Source organism: Schistocerca cancellata, chromosome 3 (assembly GCF_023864275.1).
Source record: "Schistocerca cancellata isolate TAMUIC-IGC-003103 chromosome 3, iqSchCanc2.1, whole genome shotgun sequence".
Taxonomy (NCBI): Eukaryota; Metazoa; Arthropoda; class Insecta; order Orthoptera; family Acrididae; genus Schistocerca; species Schistocerca cancellata.
The window spans coordinates 399,533,610-399,553,183 of NC_064628.1; the positions used below are offsets into that span (position 1 = coordinate 399,533,610).

The window sequence follows — 19,574 nt, forward strand, 5'->3', positions numbered from 1 at the left end:
TACATTCAGTTAGGTAATTGTACATGGGCATGGACCAGTTAATTTGTGTGTTGTTTCAATACTAATCACATAGAACATAGAGTAGTGTCTAGAACCATAATTTCAATCCTGATCACGAACCTAAGCAATGTCCTCATCTAAGTGCTACTAAAACCGATTATCCTGATTTGCATGAACAATTGTTACATTCATGTGTTTATGAATAATTGTTTGTCTAAAGTAAAAGGATTAGTAAACGTTAAAGTGAGAGTAACATTTGGATGTTTTGTTAATGAACTACTTCAAGTGAAACTGTTAAGGTAGGAAGTTTTAGTACAAAAATTCAAAGATCAATTAATAGGGAAGTGAAAACCTTAATTACTTAAAAGCTAAAACCACAAAAGTGAAGTTGGATAGGCTTTTGCTACAGTATCCTTAGTTTATTATAAAAAATATAGTTTTGTATCATTACAGTGCTAGATTGTGTAAATATTATTGCAAAGAATACCTGCTTCACATGTAATTAAAGTTCAAGTATGTATAAATCTTTAATGAACATATTTATGGTAGTGCTGTTAGAAGTAGAATCATGCACATATTAAAAGAAGGTACAGTTTTGGTACTCATCATGAAAGGTTCCTTTTTGAAGGTAATTAAGCCCAGTGTTGTATCTTACTGTGTTGCAAAGTAATTTAAGTGAATGACTAGCTTTTAGAGTCAGTCTTTACTATTGCAATAATCAAAGATCTTTGAGTAGTGGAACTATACTAGTTTATGGGTCCTCATCATATTCTCCACCTATTAAGAAAAAATTGAACTTTTACTGTTACTAAGGAAAACTACTGTATGTAGAGGAGCTTAAACAATGTATTTAAGATGTTATTCACGGTTTATATGTGTTTTCTTCATGTCAGTCAAGACATTATCCCCTCATGTACAAATTTAGTCCTGCAATTCATGCAGTGACGTTTCAGTATTTGGTTAAGTAATGCTCTTGAGTCTGGCTGTCATTAGTATGAGCTCGGTGCAGATTTGCTCCTCATAATCTGCTGGTGTGTGTGTGTTATTGGTAACTGCTGCCGCACACAGTACAGAGTGCACTGTGTCCGTTTTTATCCTGTTTGCTATTCAAATGAAAATCTCAACAAAAGTAACTTTAATGACTAATATCCAATTTTCTCAATATATGTATTTCCAAATTAATGTGCCTAATTGGGCTGGCGACCGTTCACTTTTTTCATTCATTTACGATATTACCACTGTCGTTAACTCCCAAGGTTAAAGCCCGTTTTGTTTTTCTGTTATTTTCACCTAATTCGAAATTATAGTCCGATACCTTTGTCCATTAGACACACGCGACGTCGAACTTCGAAATCCTCTCAGAGGGTAACATTAGCGTGTTTCACGGCACGTTAGTGTTATAGTTGCCCTGGGGTGAATAGTAATTATTTATATGCAATTAAGAACAGTGCCATGAATTAAGACTTTTATGGTTCTTGAAAGACGTACGTAAAAATCTACAGAAGAAACATTTATTCAACATAATAGTATTTAGAAACAATATCGATATATTTTGTATATTATTCTTCGTTCTATATTAAAAATATTAATAACTGTGAAACACTCAAACGATTTTATTTGATTACTTACTCTGGTCTTGATCCTGGATGAGGATACACGTGAGAGACATTATAAGTGAACATATGTTGCATTTTTGGTTAAGTATATGTTTCCATTTGCTCTTAAAATCTTGGTTTATGTATCTGTAGGATCCCTACATGTTAGGAAACTAATAACTTATTTTTTTAGAATATCAGAATACATAACACAGCGCGAGCATATGACTGATAGTTTCCGGCCATTTGCACAGCCGCAACGTTTTATTTGAATATTGCCAATAAAACAGCACAGATCTGCAGAAATAACTTACAAAGTTTGTATTTTAATGATATAAATTAACTTCAATCTCATTTAAATTTACTTGCAAAGGTTGATAGTAGGTTTCATTAAATTCTTGTGGTTGTCACATAACAGCTATCTTTTATCTTAGCTACGTAAAATCCCAAATATTACCTTACTCCGAAATGATTAGTGATAAATATACCACACAATAATATTTGTCTACACGAACCCATGACATTAACGCAGTATTAATCTCAATGAAATTGTAATGCAAAACGAACCCGAGATATTTGCTAACATATGTGCTAGTACGCTGCTTCACACCGCTCTTTACGTGTTTCGTGCTGCAGGCATTAAACTTTGAAATAATATTTCTGTAAAAGAAAGAATGTGTGATTTGCCCTTGATAAGCTGTGTTGTCACTTTAGTGTGTGTGTGTGGCGTCATTTTATGTGTAACTATACGTATATGTGCCTAGAAATCATACAGTTCAATGAACTGCACATGTACACATAATTAAAGCAAATCACTTGACGTACAGAATGGAACATAACACACATAATAAAAACATCGGAGAGTGTATTGTCGTTGTAGGATTTACTGCGTCATTACAGAGTTCGGCGTGCACGTCACGTTCCTGTCGATTGACGCTGTTAGTCACAGCAAAGCAGAATACAATGTCTGTTGTCTGCTGCACAGAGCAGCACGGCTGCAGTTCATTTTTTGTCTTGTTCACAGTCCACCAATCCAGTACTGTTGTTCTGATGACAGCACAACCTGAAAGCGATACGTACTCAATGGAAAAAGGTTGACGTATGAGACTATCTGACAATGGCGTACCAGTCAGTGGTCGAAGTATACAGCGACCAGTAGAATCAGTAACAAATCAGCAATGGACGCCAGCGGGGACACGGCCTACAGTACTGAGTACTGACCGATATCGATACGTGGACACAAGTATTGTGGCCCACAGCTCATAAAGTATTTGTTGCCAGAATAGGACATTTTTCTATGTTGGAACTGACCACTAGATGTTACCAGGGCCGGACCCGCCAGTATAAAAGGAGGCGGGTGGTACCGTATTAACAGTAGAGAAGCAGAAAGAGTAATATGTGTGAGTCAGCAGAGCCTAGTGACCTCGAACGTGCACAGTCACTGAATAACAAATCCATCACTGAGTTTTCTACCGTTACAAAGCTGCCCAAGTCGGCAGTTAGTGATGTGATAGTGAAGTGGAAACGCGAAGGAATGCCGGCCGGAGTGGCCTAGCGGTTCTAGGCGCTACAGTCTGGAATCGCGCGACCGCTACGGTCGCAGGTTCGAATCCTGCCTCGGGCATGGATGTGTGTGATGTCCTTAGGTTAGTTAGGTTTAAGTAGTTCTAAGTTCTAGGGGACTGATGACCTCAGAAGTTAAGTCCCATAGTGCTCAGAGCCATTTGAACCATTTGAACCACGAAGGAATAACCACAACTAAAAATCAAATCTCGATAGTGATTTCAGGTTTTTATTCGTCAGCAACCGGTTTAGGCCCTTCCCTCAGACCAACTTCAGGATTTTCACCCGCTGCAAAACGGTAATAATATATATTCAGTGTGGCTAAACTTTGTCTGAAATATAAGTTACAATAATTCAAAAGTACGATGTTGTACCCATTATGGTGGCGGCAGACGGAGCGAGATACGTACAAGTAGGAGCGTCACTTGTGAGTAAGGCAACTTTAGTCGAGATTATATACTGCAAGCTCCGCGCATCGCCTACAGCATTACATCATTGACAACTCATCATGGGTGAGATATGCTGCGTTGACTGGTTTAGTCTATTTTATGATTTGAAGAAAGGGTCGTAACCGGTTGATAACGAATAAAAATCTGAAAACGCGATCGAGAATGTTTTTATTTCATTTTTTAGCATTTTGTACCGATCGCTGCTTTGCTCCAATTACACAACGCTTTCTAAAATTTTAAAATTGCAACTAAACCGAGACCAGGGAGACCTCACGCGCTAAAGAACAGGGACCGTCGTGCATCCGAAAGATGGTTGTAAACATTCGCAAAAAGTCAGCGCAAGGAATCACCCCTGAGTTCCGAAGTGCTACCACCGTTCCAGAGAAAAAAAAATGGTGCACGATCTTGTACCAGTTGCTCGTAAGCCACACTGTAGTCAGTACTAAGTGACGATCTACATGTTGTAAAGGGGACTCCGCTGGGCAGTGTACGAAACGAATGATCTGGAGTGATGCAGCACGTTATACCCTGTAGCAATCCGATGGATACTTTCTGTTTTGGCAAATGCCTCAATAACGTTCACTGCCGTCATGTGTAGTGCGAACAGCGAAGTACGGTGGAGTTGGTGTTAAGGTACGGGCCACTTCTCGTGATTTGTGTGTGGCCCCGTTACTGCGCTAAAGAAAATGCTAACTGCAGTAGGATAGCAACACGTTTTACAGCAGCTGTACTGCGTATGTAAGACCAACACTTCGGAGACAATGGATGTTTGTATCAGCATGGCAATGCACCTTGTCATTAAGCGCACATATGAGGCAATGGTTTGTGGACAACAATATTCCTTAAATGGACTGACCTACGCACAGTCCTGACGTCAACACAGATGAATACATTTGCGATGAGTGAGAACGTCAACTTCGCTCTAAAACATTACATATTTTGGTATGGGATATACAAGCGTCAAGCATTTGAATATGTGTATGTGACTGTACATTAAAAACAATACATTGTATTTTTTTCTTTTTTTCTCTTCTGAAATAACAAAGTGTCAGAATAATAACTGTACTATAGTGGCCAGAGACTGTAATTAAGAGACCACTGACATAGAAGCATCGAGAAGTTGCACTATCAATTTTTTAATATATGAAAATAGCTATCTTCAGTTTCTTTTCTTTCCCATATGTGCGCCTTTTCTCTGTCTGATGTCGAGCTGTGAGCACGTTAGTGGCACTGTCCTTTGCTGGTTCGAAATAAATCATATTTGCAATCTTGCTCCAAAATGGGTTTATTTAATGAAGTCTCACCTTCAACGATACCTGAAGGATCCCCGCGAGCAGGCAGAAGTGCCGCGACACGACGTGCCATGGACTCGATTGACATCTGAACTAGTGCTGGACGAAACTGGCACTGTGAATTCTGCTGCCCATAAATTCGTTAGAGTACGAAGGGGTGGAGATCTCTTCTGAAAAGCACGTTCCGAGGCATCCCAGATATGCTCAACAGTGTTCATGTCTGGGGAGTTTGATGGCCAGCGGAAGTGTTTAAACTCAGAAGAGTGTTCCTGGGGCCACTCTGTAGCAATTCTGGACGTGTGGTGTGTCGCATTGTCCTGCTGGAATTGCTCAAGGCCGTCGGAATGCACAATAGGCATGAATGGATGCAGGTGATCAGGCAGGATGCTTACGTACGTGTCACCTGTCAGAGTCGTATTTAGACTATCAGGGGTCTCATATCACATAACTGCACAGGCCCACATCATTACAGAGCCTCCACCACCTTCAACAGTCCCCTGCTGATATGCAGGGTCCATGGATCCATGAGGTTGTCTCCTTACCTGTACACGTCCATCCGCTCGATGCAGTTTGAAACGAGACTCGTCCGACCAGACAACATGTTTCCAGTCATCAACAGTCCAATATCGGTGTTAACTGACCCAGACGAGGCGTAAAGCTTTGTGTAGCGCAGTCATCAGGGTACACATGTGGGACTTCGGCTCTAAAAGCCCATATCGATAATGTTTCGTTGAATGGTTCGCAGGCTGAGTCGTGTTGACGGCTCAGCATTGAAATCTGCAGCAGTTTGCAGAAGGGTTGCACTTCTGTTTCGCTGAACGATTCTTGTCAGTCGTCGTTCGTCCCATTCTTTTTCCGGCCGCAGCGATGTCGAAGATTTGATGTTTTACCGGATTCTTGATATTCACGATGCGCTCGTGAAAGGGTCGTACGGGAAAATCCCCACTTCATCGCTACCTCCGAGATGCTGTGTCCCATCGCTCGTGCCCCGACAACAACACCAAGTTGAAACTCACTTAAATCTTGATAATCTGCCGTTATAGCAGCAGTCGTCGATCTAACAACTGCGCCAGACACTTGTTGTGTTATATAGACGTTGCGGGCCGGAACGCCGCGTTCTGCCTGTTTACAAAATGGTTCAAATGGCTCTAACCACTAAGGGATTTAACATCTGAGGTCATCAGTCCCCTAGACTTACTTAAACCTAGCTAACCTGAGGACATCACACACATCCATGCCTGAGGCATGATTCGAACTTACGACCGTAGCAGCGATGCGGTTCCGGACTGAAGTGCCTAGAACCGCTCGGCCACAGAGGCCGGCTGCCTGTTTACATATCTCTGTAGTTGAATACGCATGCGTATACCAGTTTCTTTGGCGCTTCAGTGTAATTTTATACGTATTTTTCGACTCTTTCAGCGGCCACATGGAAAAACTGATGGCGGATTGTTCGGTGGTATAACACAAGGACACGTCACGTGTTTTCTATTCATGTTATTTATTCATTGTTACAAAGCGATTCATCCTGAAATTTATTTGCAGAACGTTTCCTATTTCTTGCATACATTTCTACGTAAGAATTTTGTTTAACTGAGCGGTTATCTATTTCTGAACATTGCAATCGATTGAATGGTCTGATGTACCCCGACTCACGGTTTACTTTTCAAGATGAATTATTTTAGAAATCAATACTGACCTACGTTTACCCAGTATTTTGCGGCGTTTTGTCGGAAAAGAGACTAACTTTATTTATCGGCATCGGCGCTCTCACTTTCGTGATGCTGAAGTTTTGTAGAAATTGTTTGTATTCATTGTTTCTTCATATCGGGGTTCGATACCCGGCGGGGTCAGGGATTTTCACCTACCATGAGATGATTGGGTGTTTGTATTGTCCTCATCATTTCGTCATCGTTCATGAAAGTGGCGAGATCGTACTGAGAAAAGGTTGGGAATTTGTACGGGCGCTGATAACCGCGTAGTTGTGCGCCCCATAAATCAACTATCATTACCACCTTCATATCGGGACCTATTGAGAAAATTCTAATTGAAATATCTCAGGCTTCAGAGAGAGAAGCAGCAACGCTTCAGCTAGAGAACCTGTCGTATAACGTCATAACCTTCTCTGGTTTTGATTCTTGGGTAAGAATGGGATGGCATTCCTCCACAGATAGAGACATCATTGAAAGTGTTGCCACCAGACATTAAGCAACCATAAAGGCGAGGGTCGACACATCGCCTACAAATGTCCGCTAATAGGTGCCCGGACGCCTTTGATCAGATAGTGACACAAACGAACTTCACAACAACGCGCGGGAAGGCAGCTGTGGAGATAGCACGGCGTGGTGTGTAGACATCTCTTACAGTGTTCTCCAATATTCCAACCCATGGGCCTTGAATAGTAACCTACAGCGTCTATACATGAGGAGTTACGAATTTCGTCCTGGTAATTTCTGAATATCTTAGATCGGGGAAATCTGGCGATATTGCTGATCATGGCCATGAGCGAGGGCCTCGGGGTGGCAGCAGTGTATGAATCCGTGTTGTCGTGTTGAAGTATAGCTCAGGCGTGGTGACGACGGATAGCACGATCACAGACCATGAGATCCTGTCATGCCTCACTACAAAAATGGATAAACATCTTTCCGTTTAGATATGCTTTTCGGATTACTGATATTACACCAGATATTGATTAGGGAGCCCATTTTAAATTCAGATACACTGACGGAAAAAAAATGTCACAACACCAAGAAGGTGTTATCGACGTACACGAAAGTTGGTAGGCGTGTTTCTATATCTCAATGGCGATGTCTATTTAAATTTCGCAGTAGTCACTCAAGAATGGCGCTAGTAGCGCCACTATGAGGATGCAAATCAAGTTTGCTTTAAATACACGCTGTAACGGTCGTGAGAGACAGTTACCATCGAAATTTGATGTTTTGAGTTGATGTTACTCAAGAATGCCCTAATGGCAACAAAGACGCCGCTATCAACACATCACTGAGTTTGAACGACGTCGTGTGATACAGCTACGAGAAGCTGAATGTCTCCCCTGCGATACTGCATGTTTTCACTGTACATGATTGCTGGCAGCGATGATCAGAGAATGTACGGTCACCAGAAGACCGGGCACTACCGAAAGGGAAGACCATCGTGTTTGGTGTATAGCTGTGGCGCATCGCACTGCATCTGCAGCTCAACCTGAGCAGTAGTTGGTACCGCAGTGACACAGCAAACTGCTACAATTCGGTTAGTTGATGGACAGCTTCGAGCCAGACGTCCTGTAGCATGCGTTCCACTGACTTCAAACCACCGTTATCTGCGACTTCACTGGTGTCAAGCGTGAGCTCATTTGAGGGCAGGGTGGGGATCTGTTGTGTTTTCTGATGTAAGTTGATTCTGCACGGTGCCAGAGATGGCCCTGTGTTCAGTAGGAGGCCAGTTGAGGGCTTGCTTCCAAGCTGTCTGCGTGCTAGACACGCTGGAGCTACACATCGAGTTATGGTCTCGGGTGCGATTTCGTATGATAGCAGGAGCACCCTCTTGGTTATCCCACGCACCATGATTGCAAATTTGTACGTCAATCTGGTGATTCGACCTGTCGTTCTGCCATTCGTGAACAGCATTCCAGAGGGTGTTTTCCAACAGGATAACACTCGCCCACACGCCGCTGTTGTAACCCAACATGCTCTATAGAGTGTCGACATGTTGCCTTGGCTTGCTCGATCACCAGATCTGTCTCCAATGGAACACGTATGGGACTCACGGGTGACAGCTCCAGCATTATACCAGACAGTATTAACTGTCCGTGTACTGACAGAGCAAGCGCAACAGACATGGAACTCCATCTCACAACGTTTGCATGAGTGCGTTCAAAAATTCTGATTGTCACACCAGTTATTAACGTACCAGTATTTCACCTTTGCAATGGATTATCCCGGTCTTACATTAACTTCTGATTTTGGAATGTTAATCACTTAAATAATTTACCTATCCAAATGTATTCGCGAAATTTCATTGCTCCATATTAATTATTTTTTGGTGCTGCTATTTTTTTCCTTGAGTGTATTTGTTGTGACATCCCCACTCAGCTGCTGGAGATGAGGAGAGACCAACAACTGGTCTTAGACGCCACTAAGCACTCGCCGGTTCTTCCCTAGCGAAAGAGTGCATATGGTAATCTTTCCAGCTTACTGAAGCTTTCATTAGCACCTACATAAAGGAGAAGAGCTTTCATTAAAAACGCGCTGTGAGACGTGCAGAGGACGGACCAGTATGTTTATGGTTCAGGAGTAGCCAACCCTGTCCTTGATTTGTGCAGTAATGAAGAGCACAACTGTATTTTATATTGTAGGTTATCTCGAGAAAATAGGACGATCAGCAGAGAATATTGCACAACAACGACCAACCGAATGTTGCAGAGCGTTTATTAAGACACTGATTTCATATTCGGGAGGATGGCGTTTGCTCCGTACAGGATTCCCGCGGCTTTCCTCAGTCATTTGAGGCGAATGCTGGGATGGTTCCTTCCTCAAGTCCACAGCCGGCCAGCTGTCCTACCCTCATAAAACCATACCTAAAACTTCTATTCTCAGGTATATTGCTGAGCTATTTGTTTTAACTGTAAGACCATCCCTTGATGAATAAAGAAATAAAATATGGGCAGCTATTTCACCACTTTAACATTTGAATTATTTTTGTTGTTGACGCTTGGTCCACACGTAGAGAATAACCGATACGATCACTTTTACGTGTTTTTTAAAAAAAAAAAGATATAAAGTGAGTATGTAGAGGCGAGAACATTTATTTACTAGTAAAAGAGTAGACCACAACCACGTTGATGTTCAGTCAGTCTGCGAATTTATCTCTGACTGAAGTAAACAGTAATAATAATTTCACTGGTTCAGTGGCCGACTGAAGGTCTTTCAGTTGGAAGCCACTTCGACTACCTGCGAGTCATTAAACTACCCCAGCTACCCAATAGGCGAAAGGGGACCTACGGGTCAACGTGGAATCCGAACCACGTGCCATTCCTGGTGACTCCCCAAGTAGTTGAGAGGTGATGGTTAGATTAAAGGCGGACTGAAAATTTCCGTGGTCTGACCGGAATTCGATTCTGCGACCTTCCGGTTTCCAGGCACGCGTTCTACCGCTAGACCAGGAAACAGCACCAACAGAGAAGATTTTTTGGCTGATGATAAAATATTAGAAAACTTCCTCTCAATGCTGCCCTACCATTTAGTTAACGCTAAATTCAGTCCGACGGCTGTGTATGTGACAACGTACTAAGTGAGCAACCTACCCAGTGGCTCGTGCAGTGCCGTGTAGTGAGGTGCACAGTTCCAAAGCACAATCGGCCAGCCTGTTCTTGATACCCGACAGCACCTATTCACCTGACTTCTCTTGTTTTTTCATGTCCCCTCCCAGACCAGCGCCACATGAATACATGGTGTATTTTCCTGTTGTTCCAGGCGCCTCACTGTAACTGTTGGGGATCCTCCCAGGACTGTACATCGGCTGACGCGAGGTAAGTCGCCTGCAGCTGCAGAAGATGCAGAATCTGACTCCCCGCGTCCTCCCACCTTCTCTGACTGCCTGTCACAGTCGTACAGGGAGCATTGCAATGAAAGACAAGCTACTCCTCATGTATTGTGCAAAAACATTTATATTCCTAGTCACTTTTACGAAATACCTATAGCTGCCAAGTGAATCTCTGTATTCTGATACTAGACCCATCAACAAGTACATCATCAGGTCAAAAAACATCAGCTTAGCTTATGCGTGTATAGTGAATTACGATTTCAGAATCTACCATCTACAAATATATAAGATCAAAATTGCTCATAAAGCTCTATTCACCTGAAGACACGATGACCTATGACATCTACATCTACATCTACATCTCCGCAAGCCACCTGACGGTGTGTGGCGGAGGGTACCTTGAGTACCTCTATCGGTTCTCCCTTCTATTCCAGTCTCGTATTGTTCGTGGAAAGAAGGATTGTCGGTATGCCTCTGTGTGGGCTCTAATCTCTCTGATTTTATCCTCATGGTCTCTTCGCGAGATATACGTAGGAGGGAGCAATATACTGCTTGACTCTTCGGTGAAGGTATGTTCTCGAAACTTTGACAAAAGCCCGTACCGAGCTACTGAGCGTCTCTCCTACAGAGTCTACCACTGGAGTTTATCTATCATCTCCGTAACGCTTTCGCGATTACTAAATGATCTTGTAACGAAGCGCGCTGCTCTCCGTTGGATCTTCTCTATATCTTCTATCAACCCTATCTGCTACGGATCCCACACTGCTGAGCAGTATTCAAGCAGTGGGCGAACAAGCATACTGTAACCTACTTCCTTTGTTTTCGGATTGCATTTCCTTAGGATTCTTCCAATGAATCTCAGTCTGGCATCTGCTTTACCGACGATCAACATTATATGATCATTCCATTTTAAATCACTCCTAATGCGTACTCCCAGATAATTTATGGTATTAACTGCTTCCAGTTGCTGACCTGCTATTTTGTAGCTAAATGATAAAGGATCTATCTTTCTGTTTATTCGCAGCACATTACACTTGTTTACATTGAGATTCAATTGCCATTCCCTGCACCATGCGTCAATTCGCTGCAGATCCTCCTGCATTTCAGTACAATTTTCCATTGGGTCAACCTCTCGATACACCACAGCATCATCTTCAAAAAGCCTCAGTGAACTTCCGATGTCATCCACCAGGTCATTTATGTATATTGTGAATAGCAACGGTCCTATTACACTCCCCTGCGGCACACCTGAAATCACTCTTACTTCGGAGGGCTTCTCTCCATTGAGAATGACATGCTGCGTCCTGTTATCTAGGAACTCCTCAATCCAATCACACAATTGGTCTGATAGTCCATATGCTCTTACTTTGTTCATTAAACGGCTGTGGGGAACTGTATCCAACGCCTTGCGGAAGTCAAGAAACACGGCATCTACCTGTGAACCCGTGTCTATGGCCCTCTGAGTCTCGTGGACGAATAGCGCGAGCTGGGTTTCACATGACCGTCTTTTTCGAAACCCATGCTGATTCCTACAGAGTAGATTTCTAGTCTCCAGAAAAGTCATTATACTCGAACACAATACGTGTTCCAAAATTCTACAACTGATCGACGTTAGAGATATAGGTCTATAGTTCTACACATCTGTTCGACGTCCCTTCTTGAAAACGGGGATGACCTGTGCCCTTTTCCAATCCTTTGGAACGCTACGCTCTTCTAGAGAACTACGGTACACCGCTGCAAGAAGGGGGGCAAGTTCTTTCGCGTACTCTGTGTAAAATTGAACTGGTATCCCATCAGGTCCAGAGGCCTTTCCTCTTTTGAGCGATTTTAATTCTTTCTCTATCCCTCTGTCGTCTATTTCGATATCTACCATTTTGTCATCTATGCGACAATCTAGAGAAGGAACTACAGTGCAATCTTCCTCTGTGAAACAACTTTGGAAAAAGACATTTAGTATTTCGGCCTTTAGTCTGTCACGCTCTGTTTCAGTACCATTTTGGTCACAGAGTGTCTGGACATTTTGTTTTTATCCACCTACCGCTTTGACATAAGACCAAAATTTCTTAGGATTTTCTGTCAAGTCAGTACATAGAACTTTACTTTCGAATTCATTGAACGCCTCTCGCGTAGCCCTCCTCACACTACATTTCGCTTCGCGTAATTTTTGTTTGTCTGCAAGGCTTTGGCTATGTTTATGTTTGCTGTGAAGTTCCCTTTGCTTCCGCAGCAGTTTTCTAACTCGGTTGTTGTACCACGGTGGCTCTTTTCCATCTCTTACGATCTTGCTTGGCACATACTCATCTAACGCATTATGTACGACGGTTTTGAACTTTGTCCACTGATCCTCAACACTATCTGTACTTGAGACAAAACTTTTGTGTTGAGCCGTCAGGTACTCTGAAATCTGCTTTTTGTCACTTTTTCTAAACTGAAAAATCTTCCTACCCTTTTTAATATTCCTATTTACGGCTGAAATCATCGATGCCGTAACCGCTTTATGATCGCTGATTCCCTGTTCTGCGTTAACTTTTTCAAATAGTTCGGGTCTGTTTATCACCAGATGGTCTAATATGTTATCGCCACGAGTCGGTTCTCTGTTTAACTGCTCAAGGTAGTTTTCAGATAAAGCACTTAAAAAAATTTCACTGGATTCTTTGTCCCTGCCACCCGTTATGAACGTCTGTCTCCCAGTCTCTATCCGGCAAATTAAAATCTCCACCCAGAACTATAACATGGTGGGGAAATCTACTCGAAATATTTTCCAAATTATCCTTCAAGTGCTCAGCCACAACAGCTGCTGAGCCAGGGGGCCTATAGAGACATCCAATTACCATGTCTGAGCCTGCTTTAACCGTGACCTTGTAGATGCAAGCCGATAGCACAAAAAAAGATTCGCTGAGCAACTACCTGTGTGTTTTTCAACACGACGCACATAAAATATATTACGGCCGTGGAACACCCACATTCGTCAATAATTATTCTTATTTGTTGAATTATTAGCTCTGTCTATTCTCTCTCTCTCTATCTGGCATACACACACGCACACACACACACACACACACACACACACACACAAGCACGCACGCACACACACACACACACACACACACATACACACACACACACACGCACTCGCAACGAGATAGCATTTTATATTATGTGCTGCAATTGCTATTCGTCAAAATTCTGTAGATGTTCTGAATTGAAGTCATTTGTAGTTGGCAGATGCGTTTGTAGGCAACCGTTTTAAGGGAATGTCTTAGTGTCTTGTAATTGTAGCCAAAATATACACTCTTGGAAATGGAAAAAAGAACACATTGACACCGGTGTGTCAGACCCACCATACTTGCTCCGGACACTGCGAGAGGGCTGTACAAGCAATGATCACACGCACGGCACAGCGGACACACCAGGAACCGCGGTGTTGGCCGTCGAATGGCGCTAGCTGCGCAGCATTTGTGCACCGCCGCCGTCAGTGTCGGCCAGTTTGCCGTAGCATACGGAGCTCCATCGCAGTCTTTAACACTGGTAGCATGCCGCGACAGCGTGGACGTGAACCGTATGTGCAGTTGACGGACTTTGAACGAGGGCGTATAGTGGGCATGCGGGAGGCCGGGTGGACGTACCGCCGAATTGCTCAACACGTGGGGCGTGAGGTCTCCACAGTACATCGATGTTGTCGCCAGTGGTCGGCGGAAGGTTCACGTGCCCGTTGACCTGGGACCGGACCGCAGCGACGCACGGATGCACGCCAAGACCGTAGGATCCTACGCAGTGCTGTAGGGGACCGCACCGCCACTTTCCAGCAAATTAGGGACACTGTTGCTCCTGGGGTATCGGCGGGGACCATTCGCAACCGTCTCCATGAAGCTGGGCTACGGTCCCGCACACCGTTAAGCCGTCTTCCGCTCACGCCCCAACATCGTGCAGCCCGCCTCCAGTGGTGTCGCGACAGGCGTGAATGGAGGGACGAATGGAGACGTGCCGTCTTCAGCGATGAGAGTCGCTTCTGCCTTGGTGCCAATGATGGTCGTATGCGTGTTTGGCGCCGTGCAGGTGAGCGCCACAATCAGGACTGCATACGACCGACGCACACAGGGCCAACACCCGGCATCATGGTGTGGGGAGCGATCTCCTACACTGGCCGTACACCACTGGTGATCGTCGAGGGGACACTGAATAGTGCACGGTACATCCAAACCGTCATCGAACCCATCGTTCTACCATTCCTAGACCGGCAAGGGAACTTGCTGTTCCAACAGGACAATGCACGTCCGCATGTATCCCGTGCCACCCAAGTGCTCTAGAAGGTGTAAGTCAACTACCCTGGCCAGCAAGATCTCCGGATCTGTCCCCCATTGAGCATGTTTGGGACTAGATGAAGCGTCGTCTCACGCGGTCTGCACGTCCAGCACGAACGCTGGTCCAACTGAGGCGCCAGGTGGAAATGGCATGGCAAGCCGTTCCACAGGACTACATCCAGCATCTCTACGATCGTCTCCATGGGAGAATAGCAGCCTGCATTGCTGCGAAAGGTGGATATACACTGTACTAGTGCCGACATTGTGCATGCTCTGTTGCCTTTGTCTATGTGCCTGTGGTTCTGTCAGTGTGATCATGTGATGTATCTGACCCCAGGAATGTGTCAATAAAGTTTCCCCTTCCTGGGACAATGAATTCACGGTGTTCTTATTTCAATTTCCAGGAGTGTATCTTCTTCTAGATCTCAAAATCCGGATTGCTGTGTGTCTGTGATTAGATTAGAAAAAAGATCTTTTTATGATTCATTATTAACAAAGTGAATTTAGATTAGGTGGTATTGTTACTAATATTTTGAATAAATCAAACATGTAAATCTATAAATACATTTCTCACCATCAGTAGCTTCTCCCAACAGTCAATAGTAAAGTGTTCTCCCAGCAGATATCACCCACGATAGGTACTGGGGACAATGATTCTACGTCAGCTGTTCAAACTTTCTAGAAAACCTTTCAGAAGATCATTGAGCTGTACCATTGCCGAGGAAATATATCTATGTGAATACATCCAAAAAGTTTTCGTTATCAAACTGCAGGAATTTTCGAGTCACATGACGGCGTTTCCTTTGTTGCGTTATAATGTTACAATCCATATCTATGCATTGGCCTGGGAAAGTATTGTGTCGATAAGAACTGTATTTTGTTATTTACGATCATTCGTTCGTAGAGCAACAGAAGACGATATATTGATGGCGTCCTGTGCCATGCATTCAACATTTTCTAGGAGCTCCCAGTATTACGAAGCCATCTGCAGAGTTTCTGAACACCCCATTTGTAGCATAGGTCTCACTTGCACTATCTAGGTAGTGATTCTTCTCCACAAGATATTTTTCATAATAACTAAGTGTTTTATTCTTCGGTTCTGGATGCCATATGATCTATAGCCAGAATTGCATTAATTCTATTTATAATAGCTTACTCAGTATGAAAATTAAATGGAGGATAAAAGTGACTTTAAGAGGCTACCTCTAAAGGTTTTTACGAGAACAATTAAACACAAATAAGTGCTTTGTACAAATCCTTTTATTGTTTCTCAAAATACTAGACTTCAAAATTTATACAATTTTGTACGAATCTGAACAAATTTTAGGAACGTTTTTTTCGCTCTTCTGTTCGACCATCGATAACATTATTTTAGAAGCATTTAACAGATTCCTGAGGTGAATAAAATTGCTCTGTTCGCATTTTTTTGTTTCACGTAAGAGAACTAGATCAGTCGGTAGGCGATATATCTGGTGAATACGCATAATGAGTCATTGATCGCATGTTTTTTCTCTATCATGTCATAATAAAGAATTAAGCTAGGTTTTCGGTTGTTTTTGTTGATTTGGTGGCCTGAGATGAACGAAATGTTGTATACCATTTCGTATTACTTGTTCTTCGACTTCCTACAGCAACAGTCGCGACATATCCGGGTCTTACAAGTTATTTCTGACTGAAGCACATTGGTTGTTCTAAGATTAAGCGAAAACAACAAAACAATTTCTTGCTCACAACAAATGTACACACACTTCGCCTTCTACTGCAATGGTATTTTCAGATTTAGCGTTTCTACGGTCCAAGCCTCTGCAGATTATCTACACTGACTGACACAAGCCTCTTGTTGAATTTTGGCGAAATTGTAGATGACCCATCAGTAAGAGGTCACTTTCGCAGCTAAATATTCAAGCAAATCCGAATCTACCGCTGTCTTCAGTGTGCCTAAGAAGGCTTTCGTGCCACAGCAAGAAACACATAGATTCACTTCAATTTTCCTGCGCAGAGCATTGATGTGTTTTGGAACGACAACCGACTTTGGTAGACCTCCATGGAATTCTACTCTAACGGAGGGATCAGCAAGACAGAAATTCTGCAAATTGTAAACAGCCCTTTTCTGCAGATGAGTGATTATATGAAGTTGTAAATACCTATTGGAGGTGTTGTTGTTGAGTTAGTCTTTAACAAAAGTCCTTAAAAATCAACCGAGAGTGCCTTCAGGCGAAAATTACATTTTCTGACAACACTGTTTCGGTGAACGCTCGCTGCACAGTCAGCCAATGTCTGAGCTGCGATTGTCTTAACACTAACTAATGACGGAGTTTAAAAAAATTAGTAATGTTTGGTAAAAATTAGAAAAACTTGCGGTAAGCTCTTATGGGAACAAACTGCTGAGGTCATCGGTCCCTAAGCTTACGCACTACTTAATCTAACTTCAACTAACTTACGCTGAAGACGACACACACACACACACCAGTGCCCGAGGGAGGACTCGAACCTCCGACGGGGTAAGAATTAGATGGCGGCCCTGGTACGCAGTGTACTTGCCCTCCTAAAATTCTGATGCCCCCCTCTCGTGATCATTTATAGAGAAGAGCCAAGAACTTCTGTCGTTGAGGCGACTGTTGTTTAGAGTACAGAAAGCCGATACATACGTGCGGACCGGCACGCGCTGGAAGCTGGTGTCCGTGAGGAAGGGGGGGGGGGGGGGAGAGGGGCATACGGGACCTGTTGGGAGGCCTCCAGGCGCCGAGAGGTGCGAGAGGTGGCGGCGCCGCCCGCGGACGTCGATGTATGGTGCCGCCGACTGTTTGCCCCCCCCCCCCCCTCCCTCCTTACCGCACTGACGCGTAACGCGTAGAAGCGCTTCCACCACTCACTAGTTCTACACTTGGATTGCCGCGCACGTGGAGGCAACCTAATAATACTCTGCCCCTTGTCAAAGTCGATTATGTCAATGTATTTCCTGCTAGGGTGATCCCCCGTTCGTGACTGTTAGGCCTACATTCTTTTGTTACCGCGTCACGTGCCCGCAACGCCACAAGGCGGCGGCCAATGTCATTGTGGGCAGTGATCATAATGTTTTGGCTCATTAGTGCAGGGCAATAATTACGGTATGTGCGTCTGACGGACGACCTTTTTTGAAAGCTCTTCTTCTTCCAAAAACTCTCCATTGCTACAATGACCTACAATAAACTACTCTTAAAAGGGGAGTAAGTTATTTCGCATTATCTCTGTAGAACTTCACAGTTACCTCATCCAACCTAGTTTCCTCTCCACCGTTGAGTTCTTTTAGTCGATTTTTTACTTCGCGATCAATTATCCCAATATCTTCAATTTCGGTATTTGTGATTTCGCTGAAAGGACGAACCATGTACGGTATTCCGTGGTGGAAGAATTTTGGAACACCAAATTCAATACTTCCGGCTTCTCTCTGTCATGTAATTTCGTGTCAGTATGATCACAAAGTGATAAAATAGATTCTTTCTATCATGACTTTATATGGAATGAGAATTTCTTGGACTGTTTAGTCATATTGTTTCGCAAACTTTCACTTTGAAATTCAGTGACCGTTTCTTACATCACTCTTCTCACGCTGATTTTGGCTTCATTAAACTTATGTTTTTCTAGCAGACTTTGACTTCGCATAAATCGGACATGAAGCTACCTTAGCCTTCGCAGTTCGTTTCTTATACATCTGTTGAACCACGATGAGTATTTTGTATCCCTCACAAACTTGGACGACACATGCTCGTCTAAGACGTATTGTACACTCCTGGAAATGGAAAAAAGAACACATTGACACCGGTGTGTCAGACCCACCATACTTGCTCCGGACACTGCGAGAGGGCTGTACAAGCAATGATCACACGCACGGCACAGCGGACACACCAGGAACCGCGGTGTTGGCCGTCGAATGGCGCTAGCTGCACAGCATTTGTGCACCGCCGCCGTCAGTGTCAGCCAGTTTGCCGTGGCATACGGAGCTCCATCGCAGTCTTTAAAACTGGTAGCATGCCGCGACAGCGTGGACGTGAACCGTATGTGCAGTTGACGGACTTTGAGCGAGGGCGTATAGTGGGCATGCGGGAGGCCGGGTGGACGTACCGCCGAATTGCTCAACACGTGGGGCGTGAGGTCTCCACAGTACATCGATGTTGTCGCCAGTGGTCGGCGGAAGGTGCACGTGCCCGTCGACCTGGGACCGGACCGCAGCGACGCACGGATGCACGCCAAGACCGTAGGATCCTACGCAGTGCCGTAGGGGACCGCACCGCCACTTCCCAGCAAATTAGGGACACTGTTGCTCCTGGGGTATCGGCGAGGACCATTCGCAACCGTCTCCATGAAGCTGGGGTACGGTCCCGCACACCGTTAGGCCGTCTTCCGCTCACGCCCCAACATCGTGCAGCCCGCCTCCAGTGGTGTCGCGACAGGCGTGAATGGAGGGACGAATGGAGACGTGTCGTCTTCAGCGATGAGAGTCGCTTCTGCCTTGGTGCCAATGATGGTCGTATGCGTGTTTGGCGCCGCGCAGGTGAGCGCCACAATCAGGACTGCATACGACCGAGGCACACAGGGCCAACACCCGGCATCATGGTGTGGGGAGCGATCTCCTACACTGGCCGTACACCACTGGTGATCGTCGAGGGGACACTGAATAGTGCACGGTACATCCAAACCGTCATCGAACCCATCGTTCTACCATTCCTAGACCGGCAAGGGAACTTGCTGTTCCAACAGGACAATGCATGTCCGCATGTATCCCGTGCCACCCAGCGTGCTCTAGAAGGTGTAAGTCAACTACCCTGGCCAGCAAGATCTCCGGATCTGTCCCCCATT

General features: G+C 44.3%; 1 long non-coding RNA gene across 1 annotated transcript in view; it reads left to right on the forward strand.

Moving 5' to 3' along the window:
* LOC126175138 (uncharacterized) overlaps positions 1-19,574 on the forward strand; it is an 875,426-nt gene that overhangs the window by 465,001 nt on the left and 390,851 nt on the right. The window contains exon 3 of the long non-coding RNA XR_007535529.1: positions 10,368-10,423. This is a non-coding gene — a long non-coding RNA (uncharacterized LOC126175138). The remainder of the gene's footprint in view (positions 1-10,367; positions 10,424-19,574) is intronic.